General features: G+C 48.5%; 2 long non-coding RNA genes across 2 annotated transcripts; one reads left to right on the top strand and one right to left on the bottom strand.

Annotated features, from left to right (window-relative positions):
* Window positions 1-3,259: 3,259 nt before the first annotated feature.
* On the top strand, window positions 3,260-10,218 carry LOC309850375. Its single transcript, XR_014304214.1, has 2 exons — window positions 3,260-3,368; window positions 4,652-10,218. It is a non-coding gene; the product is annotated as an uncharacterized lncRNA (long non-coding RNA).
* LOC309850379 lies at window positions 8,504-12,021 on the bottom strand. The gene is made up of 2 exons (XR_014304218.1): window positions 8,832-12,021; window positions 8,504-8,623 (listed from the first exon to the last, which is right to left on the bottom strand). It is a non-coding gene; the product is annotated as an uncharacterized lncRNA (long non-coding RNA).
* Between the last annotated feature and the right edge of the window lie 3,369 nt (window positions 12,022-15,390).

A 15,390-nucleotide genomic window follows, 5' to 3' on the forward strand; every position in this document is an offset into this window, starting at 1 on the left:
CCTGAAAGAAGTGAGGAAATTAGCCCTGTGGCTAGCTGGGCACCCAGCTTCCTGGCTGGGGCGGGGGAGGGGAGGCAACAAGTGCAAAGGTCCCGAGGCCGGAGCGGCTGTGTTCCAGAAATAGCAAAAAAGACCCCTGTAGCTGGATCAGCGGGCGCTAGAGGGCAGTAGAGTGCCTTGTAAGACAGAGTAAGACATTCTGGCCTTGGCTTTGCTGAGAGTTGGGAACGTGGGAAACGCATTTCCCTACGTTGCACATCAGGGCAGAGAATGCGTCTGAGAAACTACAGCTAAACAGCAGTGGAGCAGGAGTAACTGCGGTTCCTCCGGTGACCCTGCTGCTGGCTCTGTCTGGAGCCCGAAGTGACTGATGGCTCTCGCTCACCCTGGTTCCCTACAAACTACTCCCGCACTCCTTGGTTACCCATCCCCCTAGCTCCTTTCTGAGCGGATGCCGGAAGCTGGGCTGGCTGGGTTAGAGGAGGGTAGGCAAATTCCTCTGAGCTCCGCGGACCTTGAGAAAAGTCCTTCCCTGTTGCTCGGATTTCGGGGCTTTATGGAGGGTACAGAGAATTAGTAGTGGCAGGCCTGTACCACCCAGACTGGCCAGGACCTTCCGAAGTCTGATCTTTGGTGGGACACAAATGGGAAATTCAGGGACGGGAAACGAACTTCGTTTCCAGGAACACACGAGTCCACGGCTTAAGCTGTAAACTGCAGGAAGCACAGTGGTCTCCTCCCCCTGCTCCCTTCTCTGCTGTCAAGCAGGACCCAGGCCGCTGTCACCCCGGGTCCAGGAAAAGTATGATGAGCCTTCAGAAGTGTTTCAGGCTAGAAACAGTGAGACTTGCCTAAGAAATAAGAAAATGGCTGGGTCACAGGTGTTTGGGGCCTGGAAGGAGTAGTCTGCACCTTAGCGTACATAGTTCGGTTCTAAAAGCAGACCCGGAGGCCAGCAATGAGGAAGCCTCGGCCGGGAATGGGAAGGTCAGAGGCCTGTCCCGGCAGCCCTCCACGGAAGCAGGATCAAACCAGATGGGCCCAAGACGGCGGGTGCTGGGACTGGAAACCTGTGACCAAGTAAGGAAGAAAAAGGGCAAAACCCTGATTCCCACCCCAAGTGATAAATATTTCATCCCCTAGTTAACAAGGTCAAGAAAAGATAGAAACCCAACCCACAGGGAATGCAGGTCTCTCTCCTGAACTTGACCACTCTCCCTTCTCAAGAATGTACTTTTCGCTTTAATAAACTCTCCTACTTGTGTTACCCATCTCCTGTGCGGCGTGTCTGTCCTCGAATTCGTTTTTGTGACAAGACCAAGAATCTTTGGTATTTCCTTCAGGTCTGGCGGGCTGGAGGCCTCAGGGCTGAGGGTGGGGGGAGGGGCTAACTTCTCAGGTCACCTGACAACATGCACCACTGCTACCTATTTGCGGGTTGGGGGACGGCCAGGGATTTCCAACAGATGCGACAGCAGCACTTTCAGACAGGCCGCACTACCCAGCCCAGTCATTCTCCAGTTTCGGTACTGCAGGCAACGGCCTCACATGCTGCTGGGGAAAAGCGCTCCATCAGGCTGAGCGAGGGGTCTTGGGCATCAGCATCTTGCCCGCAGCAGTTAGAAGACTGCACAAACTTCCCCCTTTGTTTGGAAACAGCCAGTGCATGGCAAAGGCCAGAAATGCATCTGTAATTCCCACGATTGGGCTGTCTGTGTAAATGGTCCAAAAGCTGGAAGTACCTTAAAGCCCAGCCGTAGAATCCTGCACTGTGCCTCACGTTTGGACTCATTCAGGGGCTCTAAGTTACGTTAATTGAAAAAGACACGGGGGCAGAGCGTGTGTAGAATGTGTGGTGTTTGGGTGAGGAAAAATGGAGAAAATGCGTGTATGTGATGTGGAGAACAAAGGCAAAAAAAAAAAAAAAGTAGATAAAATTACATTTCCTTGTAACACTGACAAATACTTGAGACCAGCAGAAGGTAACCCTCCTGCAGGAACTCCCAAACTTAATGTTAATGCCTTGCTAGAGAGAAAACCATCTTAGCTTCACAACAGCCAGGCCTCCAGGATCCTGAATTTTCTTTAACATATACAATATCCTTTTGAGGGGCGCCTGGGTGGCTCAGCCTATTGAGCCCCTAATCCTGGCTCCCCAGCTGGGTAGAAAGCCTGTGCCCTCTCCCACTCCCCTGCTTGTGTTCCCTCTCTCACTGTCTCTGTCAAATAAATGAATAAAATCTTAAAAAAAAAAAGTAAAATCCTTTTGGAGACTTCCCTTTGTCTTCACCTTCCCCTAACTCCAAAATATAAAATCCATTGCTCCTCACAATCCCAGGCTAGCTCTCTCTGCCCAAGAGTCCTGCCCCTGAGCTATAACACAACCACATTTTTGCAGGAAACTCTCAAAAATTCTTTCTTGGCCCTTGGCTCCGGAACCCTACTTCAAATCATAGCATATGCACATATAAATAGCCACGTGTGTAAGTTGTCCAAGAAGCCCCTACAAGAAACGTAGCCGTGGTTGCTTCTAGAATGGGAACCGAGGGCAGAGCCAGGAAGGAGACTTACTTTTCCTCGCATACACGTTAATGGTTGAGTTGGTTTTATTACGTTCACATATTATCTACCCCAAAATGTCAAATGTTTTTAAAATAAAATAGATCAAAGTTCAGCGCGACACAAACTTCAAGTGGAATCAAGACAGGAGGCATCCCGGGAAATGAGCAGCGCAGATTACGCCTAAATTTTCATTCCAAAGACCAACAGGGACACGTTAACGTTCACTTCCCCAAATTAGTTCGTCACTCGGTGGTTTCGCCTTCCTACTCCCGAGGCCGTCCGAGTGACGTCTGATCCCTGACCCCTTTCGCGCACGAGTCACACCCGGGGCCACGGAAGAGCCGTCCCGGGAACATTGACGCTGCAACCTCCCCAGCTCACCCAACATCCCGGAAAGCCCAGACCCGCAGCGACGCTGAGCCCGGAGCAGTCGGGAATGTCCCCGCCCCCGGACGTCCCCGTACCCCGCCCCTTCACGCCTGGCCCCGCCTCCTGTCGGCGGAAGTCCCCGCCCCTTGCGCTAAATCACGTCCGGCCCGCCTCCCGCCGGCGGAAGTCCCCGCTCCCTTGCCCTCAGTCACGTCCGACCCCGCCTCCCGTCGGCGGAAGTCCCGGCTCCCCCGCCCCCGGTCACATCCGGCCCCGCCTCCCGCGGGCCGACGCCCCGCCCCTGCCCCTGTCACGCCCGTGCCCCGCCCGCCTGCCGCCCGCGGACACCCCCGCCCCCCGCTCGGGTGGCCGCCCCGGCGGTCGGTCGGCTTCCCGTCAGTGAGGCTGAGTCAAGACCGGAAAGTGCGGACGAGCTGGTGTCGGTTCCCGGCAGTGAGGGCAGGATGACGCCAGGCGGGCAACGCGCCGCGGGAGGGAACAGGGCCGAGCCGGGGGTCGCGGCTGGGACGCGAAGGGGCAGGTCCCAGTCCGCCGCCCCGCGGCGTCTCCCCGGCGTCCGTGGCTCGGGCCCAAGCGCTGGGATAGAGCGGGCCCGCCCCCAGCGGAGTAGGGGTCCCCGGGCCTGGTCACCCGGCGCTCAGGCGTGGCCGTGTTCCGCCGGGGGCGCCCGGGGGCTGCTGCGTCTGCGCCCTAAACCCTGATCCCGAATCTAGCTGTGCTGTGTAAACGGATCCTATGGATGTTCCGACGGAAGGTTCTGGTTTAGGAGAGTGCAGCAGTTCTCCAGCGTGCAGTCTTGACTTTGCTAATATACGTTTTTTAATCATAACTAATTTTTGTTTTCCTGTATGAGACTAAGCGATTCACAATGCCAGTTAATCGTTTTAACAGTCTTAGGAGATAATCACCATCAAAATCCAACAGATGGGAGGTGCCAGTCTAGCGATGGGGCACGACCCAAACCCAGGTCATTCATAGTGATGTCCACAAATCGCTTTTTAAATTGGGGCGTCAGGACAGATCAGCGCAATGAATGAGGCACTTGGGCCCGGAGTCCCTGGAGAGGGCAGCTGTGAGCTCCATGTCAGACGAGGGAATGTGGCCCCCTACCCTAGGATGGAAGAGATGGACTGCCCCCTTTGACCACGGGGTGAGGTAGAACCGTCCTTCAGAATGACACACTGCTCAAAATACAACTTGAACTGATGAGTTGTTCTGGTCACACAAGCATGCTTAAGGTGACCTTGAGAAAAACGTACTAGCAGCAGGCCTCTGGGGGGGGGGGGGTGATTCACATCCTTGAAGCTGAATGGCTGGGAACGCCTGGCCGCTCAGGCCTGCTCAGGGTGGAATGCCGCCCTGCTTCCCCTCTTCGTTGTCTCCCCCACCTCCGAGAAAGCCTCCTGCTAAGGTAATCCCTTTAAGTGTGCTTGTACACCTGCGAATCCACGCTCCTGGACCAGACGCACGTCACTCCTCTTCTTTACCTTTTACCTGCAAGACTTGTGACCAGCGTGTGACTCACATTCCTTCTTGTTTACCTGCTAGACATAAATGGCTATTGTATCACCTTTTCTTCTCCTTTGTTGCTACCTTGTATCTAATAAATACTGGACTGAGGAGTTGTTGGGGTGACAGTCCTTCCAGCTGTCATCCCCCCAGCTGACTTGTGCCCCATTCTTCTCCCCTGTGCCCTTAGGACAGCGCAGTGAGGCAGCACGGAACCAGCAGTGCTTGTTCTGCAACTCCCTACACCCCCTGCAAGACATGCCCAAATATTCCCGTGAAGCCTTGCAGTGGGGCCAGTGCCCGAGGAATCAGATCCTCTTGCTCCCGAGGAAATGGATTAAAAAACCCTGGGAGTCGGAAGGGAGAACACCCAGCTCTCCAGCTAATCCGGGTGCAGTGGGAGTTTGGGGGAGATGAAGAGAAGAATGGATTCTGAAGAGACTGAACTCCCATCTCCTTCCAAGGAGGACACCTAGACAAGAACAAATGTCTTGTAAACAAGGGAATGGGACAGAGCAGCCTATCAGGCAAGCCCTTTGCGAGGAAAATGGGTGAGCTAGTTAATGTCAGGACCAGACTCCAGAAGGCCCAGCAGAGCAGCTCAACTCAGCAAAAGGTCCGCAGGAACAAGGCCAACATAGCAGAGAGCAGGGAGGTCCCAGAAGCCAGCCCAGGGCCCTGAGGTTGCCTCCTTTTCTCTGTCGCCATGATAGTTCATGTTCACTGCCGCCAGAGGGAGTGTTCTGAGTACTGCTGCATAACGAACTGCTCCAGGGGCAAGAACTGGGAAGGAGTAGAATGGGGACAGTTTCTGTTCCAAAATGTCTGGGACTTCTGCTGGAAGACAGACCTAGAGGTGACTTAACAGGCTGGTGCTGGCATTCCCTGGAGTCACACCACGTGCTTGGAGGTTATGCTGGCTTAACCAAGTTCCACGTGGCCTTGCCATAAAGTCAGTTTTCTCACACCAGGTGGCTGGATTCCAAGAGAGAGCATCCCAAGAGCATCGAACAGAGGAGACCATCTTTTTTTGTTTGTTTGTTTACTTCGTATCACTTCCATCTTAGAAGCCCACCCCTCCAAATCAAGAGGAGAGAGTATAGACACTACCCTTCAATGGGAGGAGTGTCAGCATCACATTTAAGAGCAGTGGTGGGGCGCCTGGGGGGCTCAGTCAGGTGTCTGCCTCCATCTCAGACCGTGACCCCAGGTCCTGGAACTGAGCCCCACCTGGACCCTAGGTCCTGGAATTGAGCCTCAGCAGGGAGTGGCTTCTCCCTCTCTTGCTCCCCCTGCTTGTGCTCTCTCTCAAATGAATAAATAAACTCTTTTGGAGGGAAAAAAAGAAAGGCAGTGTGGAATATCATGGTACAATCTTCATGAATAATTAGGAGGGATAACAGGAGACCAAACATTTACCAAGAGAGACTGAGTTAACCCCAAAACACTGAGTTTTGGTTATCAGTTTCTATATAACCACTTCAAAGTTGAGTGACTTAAAATCATTTACTATTTCCCAAGGTTCTTTTGATTGGCTGGGGCTCAGCTGGGCTGTTCTGATGGGAATCTGGCTTGAGCAGGAACAATCAAGATGGCTTTAGGCCTTTCTCCTTGATAGTCTCTGTCTCTGGCAAGGTAACTGGACTTCTTACAGACAACTGACTTCCAAGAAGAAACGTTCCAACCAAGGCAGACAGAAGCCACAGATCTATTCAGGTGTGTACCCCAGAAACTACATATTAGTGCTTCCATCCCATTCTATAGGTCGAAACAGGTCACAGGGCCAACTCTAATTCAAAGGGAGAGGGAAAAGACTCTCCCTCTTGAAGGGCAGATGCCCGGGGCACATTGCAAAAGAGATTTTGGGATGGGACATGCAGATGTGGTCTCTTTGGAGAACAATCACCACTACTATGCAAAACAAGAAGAAATAGTTCTTAAATTTGGCAGTCAAATTTTCTCCTATTTCTCCCCATCTTTTCATGAGCTACTTTTCTGCTGAATTGGCTGGAGTTAGTTTGTGTTTCTTTCAACCAAGGACTCTGATCTCTCATAGATACATTAAATGAAAAAGGCAAGTTGCAGAGTAATGTGCATAGTACAATAAGACATAACAATCCGGAAGGATATGTAACAAGGGCTTACAATTATTTAGCGCCAACCTGGAACTGTAAAACTCCCAGAAGAAAACATAAATAGTAAATTCCTTAACATCAATCCTGGTGATAACTTTTTGGATCTGGTTCCAAAAGCAAAGGCAAGAAAAAAAAAAAAAAAAAGGAAAGGAAAAAAGAAAAACAAGGGGGATATACAGCAGACTAAAGCTTCTACAGATCAAAGGAAATCGTCAACAAAATGAAAAGGCAACCTAGCAAATGGGAGAAAATATTTGCAAATCATGTATCTGACAGAAGGTTAATTAATATTCAAAATATATAAATAACTCATACAACTCAACAGCAGAAAACACAAACATTCTAAGTGAAGAATGGGCAGAGGATCTGAGAGTAGACATTTTTCCCAAAGAAGATATACAATGGCCATCGGGTCCATGAAAAGATGCCCGGCATCACTCATCATCAGAGAAATGCACATCGAAGCCACAGCGAGGTAGCACTTCGCAGCTGGTAGAAAGACCATCATCAAGAAGACAAGATAACAAGTGCTGGGGAGCGTGTGGAGAACAAGGGGACCCTTCTGCGTGTGCACTGCTGGAGGGAACGTAAACTGGAGCAGCCACAGTGGAAAACAGTATGAAGTTTCCTGAAAAAAGTAAAAACAGAACTACAAGGGCGCCTAGGTGGCGCGCTTGGGGAAGCATCTGACTTCAGCTCAAGTCATCATGATCCCAGGGTCCTGGGGTTGAGCCCTGCCTCTGGCTCCCTGCTCAGAGGGGAGGCTGCTTGTTCCTCCCCCTCTGCCTGCTCCTCCCCCACACTTGTGCTCTCTCTCTCCCTCAAATAAATACATAATATCTTAAAAAAAAAAAAATAGAACTAAAGTATCGTCCAGCAATTCCCTTCTGGGTATTTATCCAGAGAAAACAAAAACACGTTAACACCTTCATGTTCATTGCACTGTACTGTTACACTTTCCACTGTAAAGTAAGTTCTAGGGATATGGTCCAGGAAGGTGACTAGAGTTAGTAACACCGTATTGTACATTTGAAAGTTCCCGAGAAGAGAAAAAAAAAAAAAAAAGAAAGTTCCCGAGAGAGCAGATCTTAAAAGTCCTTTTAAGAAAAAAAAAATTGATGTCAACTAGACATTGTGGTGATCATTTCACAGCATACAAATACTGAATCATTATTTTGTCCTTCTGAAACGAATGGCATGTTATACATCAACTTAAAGGGGGAAAAAAAAGAGAGAGAGAGATTATTTGGTACCAGAAACAGTTCCCTAACATAGTTCACCCCCTGCGACTCCTACATGAATATAATTTCTAGTTGGACATGTAGCCTTTCAGAATAAAAAACTGTATTTCCTGGTCTGTTATATCTGCAACTCTGCATGGCCATGTGACACAATGAGATGTAAGTGGAAATGTCTGTGTGTGACAGTTTTAGAGATTGTTCCCTCAAAATAGCTGCTCTGCACCCTTTGGAACTACGGCCATCTTGGACTTGAAGATTAGATCCTCAAGTCCTTGAAGATCCTGCCCTTGAGGTGGATGACAGTGAGCTGGAAGGTGCCCCAGACCCTGAACAAGCCTGGACCCCGCACTTCTTGGTTTTTACATAGGGGCAAATCGACTTCTGTATATTTTAAGCCACTCTTATTTTGGCTTTGCTGTCACTTGCAGCCAAATCTATTCAAACTAGAACAGGTTTTTTCACCCAAGGAAAATGAGATCGGAATGCTGTGTATGGCCTTTTTTCCTTTTAAAAATTTATTATTGTTAGAGAGAGAGAGCAAGAGCACATGCACACATGAGTGGGGGATGGGGAGGAGCAGAGGGAGAGGTAAAGAGAGAATCTTAAGCAGGCTTCACGCTCAGCACAGAGCCCAACACAGAGCTCAGTCTCAGGACCCCAAGATCGTGCACGACCAGAGCTGAAATCGAGAGTCGGATGCCCAACTGACTGAGTCACCCAAGTACCCTCCATGTGGCTTTCTGTGCACATCTCCGTTTGATTTACTAGAGTGAGAAGATACTCCTTCTGTAATTTAAAAAAAAAAAAAGACCTCTGAAATTATGGCTAGAGGACCTAGATTCTAATTTCAGCTCCAAAATTCTTTGGTTACGGCCTTGGACACATTACTAAATTTCTCACTATCTCATTTCTTAAAATTTTTCGAAATGAGAAGAAACAATTCATATACTCTTTTAAAGTAGTTGAAAAAGACAAAAGCAACATTGCATATTACATTTCAGCTGAGAAAGTTCCTTGAGATGCTTCAGGTCGAGTGAGCAGAAGAGGGACTGCCTGTCCTCTCCCTCTGGCACTCTGAGAGTCTTCGTGCTCATTAGGAAATCAACATTGGAGAATTCCCACAGGAAAGAAGTCCCTTTCGCCTCATTAAGCCAATCAGATGAAAGGAGGGCAGGAGACTTTCGATTTCAGAGTCTGGACCTTCGGAACAGGCTGGTTGGGGCTCGTGTGACAGCTGGTTTTGCAACTTCCCAGCTCTGCTGCTGTAGACAGTTTCACCTTCCTGTGCTTCCCTTTTCTCTTATGTAAATGTACTAATGCTATTCTCATTCTGTTGCGAAATCATCAAGCACGATGGTCAAGAAAAATGTTTTAGGGTTGCAACTTATTGAAGTAGCCCTCCGGGACAGGACCCCTGGGGCAGAAAGGGCTGAGGTTTGGCTGACTTGAGCTGTTGGTGACAAGCTTACTGCTCATGGGGGAGGAGATGAGCAGGAGATGTTCCATCAGGAGTGTTTCTTCGAAGGTCTGCTGGTAAAACCGCTTTCGCAAGATTTCTCTGGTGCTTATCATTTCACTCCGTAGTGACTGTGGGTGAGATGTACAGGCAGGCGGTCGTGAGACCCTGTAAGAATTTAGCACCCAGGGGCACCTGGGGGCTCAGTCGACTGGCTCAGATCATGATCCTAGAGTCTGGGGATGGAGCCCCAGGTCAGGCTCCCTGCTCAGTGGGGAGCCTGGGTCTCCCTGTCCCTCTGCCCGGCGCTCCCTGCTGCTGGTGCTGTCCGGACTCGCTCTCTCATTCACTCTCTCTCTCAAAAAAAAAAAAAAAAAAAAAAAAAAATCGTAAGGACTTAGCACCCAGCTCCTATTTGATTCTTATGAGAACCCCACAGGCCATTCATCAGCCTTCTGGGCTAAAGCTGGACATTTCTCCATCCCCAGCCCTCAGTTTTACACGGGGTTGTTGGGAAAATAAGTTAAAACATTGGCGTATTTTAATGGCTCGAAAAATGATGTTGGCACTGATGGCAGTCGTCTGATCCAGACTTTTTAGGGAATTACTGACGCCTGTGCCTGGTTCCTGACAAAAGGAAAAGGAAAGAGTAAAAGTCAGAAGTGGTGCGAGGCCTGAAGGATGACCTCGGGGTGTCTGCGTGCGGTGGCTCTGGACAGAAGCTCCTGCAGGGCCGGGAAGCGGAGGCGAGAGTGTTCCTGCCAGCATCGGCCACCTGCACCGGGCCACTCCCCACTTCTGCCAGCATCGGTCACCGGTGACCCGGACGGCTTCCTCCTACTCCTTGGCAGTCCTCGGCGAAGTGCACGCTCCTTGTTTTTCTTCAAGTTTTTATTGTGGCAAAATACACATAACAGAAAACTTATCATCTGAACCCTTTTTAAGTTCACAGTTCAACAGTATTAAGTACTTCCATACTGCGGGGCAACCACCGCAGAGAAGGGGGCAGGCAGAGGGGGTGAGAATCCTAAGCAGGCTGAGCACCCAACACAAGCCCCACACAGGGTTTGATCTCATGACCCTGAGAGCATGACCTGAGCAGAAATCAGGAGTCGCGCACGTAAGGGACTGAGCCAGCTTGGCCCACCACCGCCACCCCCATTCTACTTCCTGTCTCCAAGATTTTTACTAAGTCCTCATAGAAATGGGGTCATTCGCGACTTGTCTTTCTGAGTCCGGCTTGCTTCTCTGAGCATCGAGCCCTCAGGGTTATCCACGTTGCGGCATTCGCCCGAATTCCCTGCCTTTTTAAGGCTGAACAACATTACAGTGTATAAGGTTCATAATTCTGTTACATTAAAAACTAGGGTCTGAAAAGCGTTGTGATCTGGGGCCTGCCCTTCAGCAATGTGTTTGGGGAAAGAGACATGCTTTGCCCATCAGCTGTCTTCCTCGTTGATGGATTCCTCGAGAACTGTGTTGCAGTCCACACGCACGAAGGGTTACCACACTGGGTTAGCCCAGTGTTTTCCCTACAGAATTTCAGTGTGTCTGGAAATTCACCTTTTAAAGAGAAGAAATGAAGGCAGGACAAAGAAAGGTAAAGGCGCGAGAGTTCCAGTGCGGTTTCCTGGACCACATTCTCCAGCTCGCTGGGCACAAGAGCAAGACAAAGAGGGAATTCGGGAGGAAGACTTCATAGGACCAGTAAATGAACTTAGGATAGCCTGTATTTAGTGTTCATTTCTTTTTGATTCTTACTGAAAACGGTAAAGGGGATTGGAGACACCCACGGAATCCGCAGCTCCCAGATATTGCTGACCGAGGGGGAGACCACAGAGGGACGCAGCGGGGAAGCGTGGATTCACTCTTAGAGCTGGCCCAGCTGTGAGCAGACTCTCCACTTGGAAGGTTTCCCTGCCCAGGGAGTTTTCCACCGAGTCGCTTCCAGTAGCTAAGGTCAGATGAGACCTACAGTGGCCAGAACACAAGGATCCTCCCATCGTTCCCCCCAGAGGCCACTTCCAGAGTGGGCCAGGCTGAGGCCCTCCCTACCAGGCATGGAAGACACCGTGCCAGGGCTTTTCCCCGGACTGGTCTCGGGGAAGACTGAGCTTTCACACATCTGATCCCAACGTCAGTGAGGCTCCGGGAGAGTCCCGAGGGATGGGAGGGATGCCTGGAAGTCATCCCCATCACACCTTAGCTGATTCCGGAGAACCCCTGTGCTCTGGCCCTTGTCCCCTTCATCAGGGTCCCCCCCCCCCAAGGCAATGCCTTATGGGCACACAGTGACATCAGCATGTTAGTCACCTCTCTCTGGCCCTGGGCGGTGGGAATCCTCCACCCACAGGAAGCTCAAGTTCCTCCCCAAAGTCTTCAAGGCTCTCAGTCCCTCCTGTTCCTCATCCTCCCAACTTCCTTCTAAAACTTGAATCTGGGGGCGCGGGGTGGGGGTGCTCAGTGGGTGAAGCCTCCGCCTTCTGCTCAAGTCATGATCTCAGGGTCCTGGGATCCAGCCCCGCATAGGGCTCTCTGCTCAGTGGGGAGCCTGCTTCTCTGCCTACTTGTGATCTCTGTTAAATAAATAAAATCTTTAAAATAAAAAAATTAAAATGACTCTGTCCCTGCTCTTTGCTCTCCCGTTGCGCAGAATCGTCTACACCTTTTTCCCGCTGGTGACTCTAGTACTCACGGAATTTAAGGAGAAGGGGGGCGGGAGACAATGAGCAAAAATTTCCTTCGAAGTGCAGGGTTCCGGGGACTAGTTATTCAGCCAGCCTCCGCTAGAGGGAGACTTCGTCTCAGAAAAGAAAAGATGGGCCATCAGGTCGAGGGGAAGCGGCGGTGGTCATTACCTCTCGTATCTAGTTTTGTGTTGTGGCCAACTCTTAAAAAAAAAAAAAAAAAAAAAAAAAAAAAAAACCCAAAACCTTTGTTTTGAAAATAATAGAATTCATTTGGCTTTTTTTTAATTTTAGGAATTGCTTTCACTTTTAAATTTAAAATTATTTAAAATATTTACATAGTTCCAAAACAAGGTATATTCCAAGTTTCTCTTCTAACCCTGTCCTCTCCACCTTATTCTTCCCTCTTCCCAATCATACTGTTTATTTTTCCAACTTTTGGGGTTTTTTTAAAAAGATTTTAAGTATTTATTTGGGAGAGAGACAGAGACAGAGGACGGGGGAGGAGGGGGAGGGAGAAGCAGGCTCTCGCTGAGCAGGAAGCCTGACAAACACAAGAACATACTATTCGCAGGCATCTGTCCTACCCCTGGCTCTAGTCATGTGAGGTACCTAACGGCGATCATTCATTCCATAGTAGCCCTTTAACTCATTGCTTTTTTTTTTTTAATCAGCTCTAAGCCCAAGGTGGGGCTTGAACCCCAGACCCCAAGATCAAGAGCCGCATGCTCTGTGCACTGAGCCGGCCAGGCACCCGTGCAATTGCATAATACTCCATCGTGGGGAAGTACCATAGTCTTACTGACGTGCCGGCTGTTAAAATAATGCTGTGTTTAATAATAGCACGTGCTCCTGTTCCTATTTTTGCTGGAGTATCTCTGAGGTAGATTTCCAGAAGTGGGACTGATGTGGGAGCAAAGGCAAAAGAAAAATTTTCTTTCTACTTGCAGCCCATTGCCAAGTCCTTGAAACAGGCAGAGTGACATCCTTTAAGAACACAGCCGCCTGGATGTTAACACTTTGCTAAGCACAAAAGGCAATCATAGCTTAGTATCCTCCAGACTCTCTAGGATCCTGTAAGTCTTCTTTAACATATAAAAATTCCTTTGGAAACCGCCTTTTCCCCTACGCCCCAAGATACATATTGGCAACCCTCCTCCAAGCATATGCCCCTCAATACACATCTGAAGGTTCTCATGACCAGTGTTTTATTAAGCAGTAATAAATGGCCTCTTCCCAACAATAGCTCACCCCCTCAAGGTCCTGGAAACCTTGCAGCCAAAATTCCTTAGAGACTTGGGCTCTCCTTAAACCCCTCCCATCTTGAAAATATAGAATGGGCCACTCTCACGGACCCAGCGCTGTTCTTTCTGCCCACGGGTCCTGTCTACGTGCTTTAATAAAACCACCGTTTTGCGCCAAAGATGCCTCAAGAGTTCTTTCTTGGCCCTCAGCTTCGAACCCCAAACACTTCTTATATCAGGATTGCTGGTTGTGCCAGCTAGTGACTGCCGGATCTATGGTGCAGGTTGCCCCGACTGCATTTCCGCACTCAGTGTATGGGGAGTGTCTGTTTCCTCACAGCCTGGCGGAGAGTGTGCGATCAGCATTTCAGACCCACACCAGTCGCAAGGCTGAGCTATGTGTCTCTCTGTCGTCTTAATGCACATTTTTGAAAAGTTATGAGCCATGTGGTACATTTTCATATGGTTAATAGCAATTTCTCTCTTTCTCCGTGATATGCCTGATGATATCTCTAGCCCAGTTTTCTATAAGGTTATTAGGGTTTTTTTCTTATGTATTTTTAGTTTTTATCAGTAATCTTTTCTGTAATTTTTTTTAAAGATTTTATTTATCTATTTGACAGACAGAGATCACAAGTAGCAGAGAGGCAGGCAGAGAGAGGGGAGGGGAAGCAGGCTCCCTGCTGAGCAGAGAGCCCATTGCAGGGCTGGAACCCAGGACCCTGGGATCATGACCTGAGCTGAAGGCAGAGGCTTTAACCCACTGAGCCACCCAGGTGCCCCTTGTCTGTAATGTTTTAAAATATTTCCCAGTTGTCTTTTCCCTTTGCCTTTAGTGGTTATTATGTATTAAAATCTGTCAGTTTGCATCCATGGAGATAATCATACATTTTGTTTCACTTTGGCTCAATTAACATGATAGATTTTAACGGATTTCCTAATATGACTGTCCATTCTCGCATTCACAGAGTTATCGGCCACTTGGTCATGATGAATATTTTTTTTAATGTGCTTTTGTATTCTGCTTGCTAATGTTTTGTGTAAGATCTTTGCATGGGAGAGCCTGGTGGGCTCGGCCCAAAGAGTATGTGACTCTTGATCTCGAGGTCGTGAGTTCAAGACCCATGTTAGGTGTAGAGATTACTTAAATAAATAAAAATTTTTAGAAAAGATTTTTGCAGGCGCCTGGGTGTCTCAGACAGTTAGGCGGCTGCCTTCGGCTCAGGTCATGATCCCAGAGTCCTGGGATGAAGTACTGTATCTGGCTTCCTGCTCAGCGAGGAGCCTGCTTCTTCCTCTGTCTCCCCCAGCTTGTGCTCTCTCTGTGTCCAATAAATAAATAAATTTTTTAAAAAAGATTTTTGCATTGATACTAATAAGTGAAATGACCTACCTTGTTATTTTTTATTATAATCTTTATCATGGTTCCAAAATTCAGGTTTGGGAATTCGTAACTCCCTTCATGACATGAATTTGGGAGGTTTTCTTCTTTCTCTGCGCTCTAGAGTGACTTAAGAAGGTTTTATTTTGTAAAGTTTGATAGGATCCCCTAGTGAAACTATCTGCGCCTGTTTTGTTTTGTAGGAACTCTAACCAGTTTAATTTTATGTTAAATGGTCTGTTTAGACTTTCTGTCTCCACAGGGGTCAATTGTGTTAAATTTTTCTACAAAATTATTCACATAATTTAGATTTTTAAATATACTTACAAAGAATATTTTTTAAAATTTCCTCTCCTATGTCTCTTCATTTCTAATTTCATGTATTTGTGCTGTCTCCCCCACCATTTTTTTTTTTTTAAGATTTTCTTTATTTATTTGACAGAGAGAGAGACAGCAAGAGAAGGAACACAAGCAGGAGGAGTGCGAGAGGGAGAAGCAGGCTTCCCGCAGAGCAGGGCACGGCACCTCAAGTGGGGCTCGATCCCAGGACCCCAGGGTCATGACTGGAGCCGCCCAAAGACTGAGCAACCCAGGCGTCCTTCCCCACTTTTCCTGAGTAGTTTAGCTAAGAAGGTAACTTTATTTTTTCAAACAGACTGGCTGGGACTTTAGTGTTACTTTTTGTTGTGGTTGTTTACAGACCGTTAATCTCTGCCTTTCTTTTTACTTATTCCTTCCTTTTTCTGTCAATGTTGTAATGTTTATTCATTCATTTTTACTTTAAT

Source organism: Mustela nivalis (genome assembly GCF_964662115.1).
Source record: "Mustela nivalis genome assembly, chromosome: 16".
Lineage (NCBI taxonomy): Eukaryota > Metazoa > Chordata > Mammalia > Carnivora > Mustelidae > Mustela > Mustela nivalis.